Raw genomic sequence first — 5,690 nt, forward strand, 5'->3', positions numbered from 1 at the left:
CAGTTCAATACTGAAGCTTCAAAGCAATAATAAAAGTGAGCATGAAAGAATTAATAGATGCTCAAATGGCTCAAAAATCTCACAAAAAATTATGGCTTTTTGATGTTTAGACTCGTGAATTCTAATTCAAAGTAATACCTAGACTTGAGGAAACAACCTATAATTTTAAATTCTTAAAAATCAACTTATCATACTTGATTCTCTAATGTCTTAAAGTTTAAACAATCAATGTATAAATGCCTATCTTTTAATTCAAGATATATCAATCAAAATCATAAATCAATTAAAATTTATCCTAAATATAATATGAGAGTTTTTCATGAGAACAAGGTGATTATTCAGGGATTTTTCTGGTAGTGACCTGAATACCCCCCACACTTAAGATGTACATTGCCCTCAATGTACAAAGATAGATATTAGAGTATGAAAATAAGATAGGGGGGGAGTGAAACTTCCTGTATTAAGAACGGATGATATCCTTGGATTAGCGAAATCGAGTATTGAAGATACTTTGGATGGCAAGCTGGATTCTAAAGGTAAGCCGTTTTTTTTTTTGAAAAGGAGAACAAATGAATCTTAAAAACTTAATAAAAGAAAAATAAAATAAGATAATTATTCTAATTCTTTAAGTGGCACGTCCGTGTGGGTCGTGGCTCGGCTGTGTTTGTCGCGAATTAAGATGTCGCCACACGGTCTTATCGCACGCCCGTGTATCTAGGCCGTGTCGCTGCGTGATCGTATCGCACAACCGTGTGTTAGGGTACCACGCCCATGTATTGTTGTCCACGGCTTAACGGCACGGGCGTGTCTCACGTCCGTGTCGAAGAAACAGAATCGAGCCTTGCTGTTGGCACGCCTGTGTTTTTCTATTCCTACGCCCATGTTCACCTATCAAGTTCACCCACGGCCATGTCGCACGGCCATAGGGATTTATCGCATCTCGTGTTTTGGGGAAATCATGTCCTACTTCCATACGGTCGTATCGCACGGCCGTGTCTCTTCCCCTGTTTGGCCACAGCTTTAGGCACGCCCGTGTGCCTGGCCGTGTGTGTTGAAAAACTTTGCAATTCAAAGATAAAGTTAATAATTTAAAGTGTTAGAAATTAAAAATAAGAAATTAAAATATGTTAATGCTCAGGTTGCCTCTTGAAAGCGCTTATTTATAGTCTAAGCTCGACTTACCTCTCTAGTGAATGGTCAGGGTGGTTCGGGGAGTTTATACTCCTTATTCCTGCTATCAATCTCATCAAAATAGGGTTCTAATCGGGTGTTTTTTACCTTAAAAGTGCCGAACTTGGAGTGACTCACCTCCACCGTACCAAATGGAAAAATACTGAGTACCTTAAGAGGGATTTCCTCATTCAATGTGGTAGTGACAATGTGAGGATCTGCAACATCTAGTAAGACTTTATCACCAACCTTAAGTTGATTTGGAGAGGTATCGGCCTTGTTTTGATGTAGTTTCGGTTTATCATGTGTTCTCGATTTGTGTGCTCACTATTCGTCTAGCCCCTCTATCCGTAGCCTTCGTTCTTCATGAGTGTGCCCTCTATCATTTCTGGAACATGGCTCGTGAACTTCTTTGAAGCTCAATTTCTGCAAAGTCATATTGTCAGTTTTAGTAGATTGGTGTGGACTATTACCTTCAATGTTCGATGTGATACCAAAATTACGAGCTTGAAGGGTGATCCTGTAGTCTCCTACGCGAAGCATGAGCTCACCTGTGTCAACATCAATAATTGTTTTAGCAGCTGCTAAAAAGGGCCTCCCTAAAATCAAAGGGGTGTTATTATCCTCCTCTATATCTAGAACAACGAAATCGACGGGGAATATGAACTTATCTACTTTTATTAGTACATCTTCAATAATACCCCTAGGAAATCTTATAGTTTTATCTGCTAATTGAATGCTCATCTTAGTTTGTTTAGGTTTCCCAAGACCTAGTTGCTTAAACATTTTGTAAGGCATAACGTTAATACTAGCCCCTAAATCAGCTAATGCATGACTTATATCTAAACTACCAATTAAGCAAGAAATTGTAAAACTCCCTGGATCTTTTAATTTGTGGGGTAGCTTATTCTGTAGAATAGCTGAACAAACTGTGTTTAGCTCCACATGCGACGCTTCGTCCAACTTCCACTTATTTACTAAAAGTTCTTTTAAAAATTTCATTGCATTTGGCATCTGCGACAAAGCTTCAATAAACCGTAAGTTAATATGTATTTTTTTCAAAAGTTTGAGGAATTTACCAAATTTTTCGTCTGAGTAGTCTTTCCTCGTCGCGTTAGAGTATGGGACATGAGGTTTAGATTCATCATTCAACGTTTTGTTATGACTTACCTCACTTTTACCTTTGCTCACCACAGTTCCTTGCATCAATTCTGGCTCAGGCGTAATTAATCCTTCCTTATCTTGAGTCCTAATTGCGCTGAGGTGTTCCCTTGGGTTAGGTTTAGTATTACTTGGTAAGCTACCTTATGGTCGTTCGGATATTAGTTTAGATAGCTGGCCTATCTGAGTTTCGAGTCCTTGGATTGATGCTTGTTGATTTTTAAGTGCTGTCTCGGTATTTTAGAAACGGGTTTCTGACATTGATATGAATTTTGAGAGCATCTCTTCAAGGTTCGGTTTCCTCTCTTGTTGATAAGGTAGCTGTTGAAAACCCTGAGGATTTTGTGGCTTTTGATTTCCTTGACCACCCCAGGAGAAATTTGGGTGGTTCCTCCAACCTGCATTATAAGTATTACTGTATAGGTTATTTTGAGATCTAAAGTTATTGTTACCCATATAGTTGACTTGTTGCTCTTCGGTTGTGGGATTGAAGGATTGATATTCTGTATGCACACCTCTTCCACTTGAGTCACACCTCATTATTGGATGTATCTGCATAAAACCAAGTAAACCATCAATCTTTTTATTGAGAAGTTCTACTTGATTTGACAGCATAGTAACTGAGTCGACGTTATAAACGTCGGCTGTTTTTGTTGGCTTAGTCCTCATGACTTGCCACTGATAGTTATTCAGTGACATTTCTTCAATGAATTCATAAGCCTCTTCAAGTGTTTTGTTGTTGATGGTTCCGCTAGCAGCTGTGTCAACCATTTGCCGAGTCGAGGGATTCAGACCATTGTGGAATGTTTGTACTTGCAGCCAAAGCAGTAACCCATGGTGAGGGCACCTTCTCAGTATGTCCTTATATCTCTCCCATGTATCGTAAAGTGTTTCTAAATCCATCTGCACAAAAGAAGAGATATCATTTCGTAATTTAGCCGTTTTACCCGGCGAAAAATATTTTAGTAAAAATTTCTCGGTCATTTGTTCCCAAGTAGTAATTGAACCTCGTGGTAATGAGTTCAACCACTGTTTAGCTTTTTTCCTCAATGAAAAAGGAAATAACTGAAGACGAATGGCATTATCAGCAATGCCATTGGTTTTAAATGTATCACAAAATTCCAGAAAGTTTGCTAAGTGAGCGTTGGGATCTTCATCTTGCAAACCATCAAACTGAACAAACAGCTGTATCATTTGAATTGTGGTAGGTTTCAGTTCAAAAGTATTTGCAGTTACAGCTGGTCTAACTATGCTAGATTCAGTTCCTGTTAGAGAAGGTTTAGCATAATCATACATAGTACGTGGAGCAGGATTTTGATTAATCACAATTGCAGGAGGTAGCTGATTGCCTTGGTTTTCAGCCATCTCTTCGATTGGGGGTGGAGTATCGTCTTCCTACTCGTTCTCCATGTATCTTAAGCTGTGCCTTATTTCTCTTTGATTTCTACGAACTGTATGATCGATTTTTTCGTCAAAAAGTAATGGTCTCGATGGGTTTCTTCTAGTCATAAACTATAAAAACCTGCTAAGAAAAAGAAAAAAATAAATTAATAAATAATAATAATACAATTAAATTAAATTGCAAGAAAAAATAAATGGCTAAAGTAATAAAAATTGAGCGTTCCTAATATTTTAGTTCCCCGACAACGGCGCCAAAAACTTGATCGCGTGATTCGTAACAAGTAATAAATATTTATAATGAAGATCAAACCTAGACTAACTAATATCGCGATGTAGGCAAGTGTACCTATTGAACAATAGTATAGTTTTAACAAGACCGGATTGTCAAACCCAAAGGAACTAAAAGTACTAGTAATGGCTGTCTTTTTATTATCTAGTGTGACAGCCCTAATTTGACCCTAGTCGGGAAGTGGTTTCGGGACCATAAAACTGAGTTATAAAAATAATTAACCGTTATATTCTATGCTTATTATATGTGTAAATGCATTTGTGAAAGTCTCATGCTTTGATTTTGTCATTTGTATGTGAAATTTAAAAAAAAAAAAAGAGGACTTATGTGAGACATTTGTGAAATGTGATAGGTAAATTTTAAAGTGATCTATTAATGCATGATGTAAAAAAGGTGGACTTGCATGTCAATTACTCATTTTTGGATAGTGGCCGGCCATGATATGATTAATATATATTATATGAATTTTTATAATAACATTTTTATTTACAAAATGAATTAAAGAATAAAGAATAATAATATTGGGTTAGTGGGAGGAGAAACCAAAGTTAGTTCATCTTTGCTCCTCCATTGCCGTAACTTGAAGTAAGGAAGAAGAAAAGATTCTTGTTTAATTTTTGGCTTAGATGATGGCTAGAATGAGGTATGTACTATGTCATTCTTGAAAATTTATGCATACTTGAGATGATTAGTTTGAATTCTACCTATTCCATGGTTTAAATTTAGGCTATTAGGAGGTTTGAAATTCGGCCAAGAAGCTTGAAATTTTTGGTAGATGCTTTGATGTCATTAGCATGGATAGTTATGTTGGATGTGTTAAGTTGCTTGTTATTTTAGCTTAAAAGTTGAGGTTAGTATTTGGTTTATAGGATATGCTGAATTTGGATTTTGGGAGAAAATTGGGTAATCGGTCATGCTAGATTCTTGATGAAAAATTGTTTAATGCTTTATATGTTATATAAATGAGCTTGTAAGTGATTTTGAAGATTGGTAAAATTGTGGATGAGAGGTACCGAATGTGTGTTTTTGGGTGTGACTTAAGGAATAATAATATGGTGGCTTGAGTTTAGTAACATTCGGCTAAAGACTTTAGGTGCTAGCAAATTTGGTAAAAATGTTTAGATGTTTTGCATTTTGTATTGGATGTCTTGATGAATGAAGTCAATTGAAATGAATGTATAAACAATGTATGTGATTGTATCTTACATTGGAATGATTGGCTAATGTGGTTCGTTAATAAAAAGGGACTAAAATGTTAGGTTGGTGCCTTAATTGTGGTTCGGCAAGAATGTTTATTAGGTCATTGTTGGTTCAGTTCTATGATAAGGCTATAATTGTAGTAATGAATAATTGTAGACTTTGTTGGACTTTGGCATTTTGAGTGATGCATCTGACTTTTGTGTCGATCTTGGATGATATATGTTATTATGTAAAATGAAATTATGTATATGGAATTATGATAAGAGATATATTTTGATTTTATTACAAATTGTAATTCGGCACTTACTCCATGATAAAATACATGAAATTGTATGCAAATTAGTTTATAAAATTCGAATATGCAAGGTAATAAGTTAGTAAAATTTTCCTTGATAGTTTTAGTTTATTAATTGGGAATAAATGTGATTGTTGATTGTAGCCTAGTAATATGTTCGATTGTGCATGAGTA

The 5,690-nt window shown here is 35.9% G+C and overlaps 1 non-coding gene across 1 annotated transcript; it reads left to right on the forward strand.

The window, feature by feature from the left end:
• The first annotated feature begins 3,160 nt into the window (after positions 1-3,160).
• On the forward strand, positions 3,161-3,267 carry LOC128286283 (small nucleolar RNA R71). Its single transcript, XR_008276826.1, has one exon. It is a non-coding gene; the product is annotated as a small nucleolar RNA R71 (small nucleolar RNA).
• The last annotated feature ends 2,423 nt before the right edge of the window (positions 3,268-5,690 follow it).

This window comes from Gossypium arboreum, chromosome 12, assembly GCF_025698485.1.
Source record: "Gossypium arboreum isolate Shixiya-1 chromosome 12, ASM2569848v2, whole genome shotgun sequence".
NCBI lineage: Eukaryota > Viridiplantae > Streptophyta > Magnoliopsida > Malvales > Malvaceae > Gossypium > Gossypium arboreum.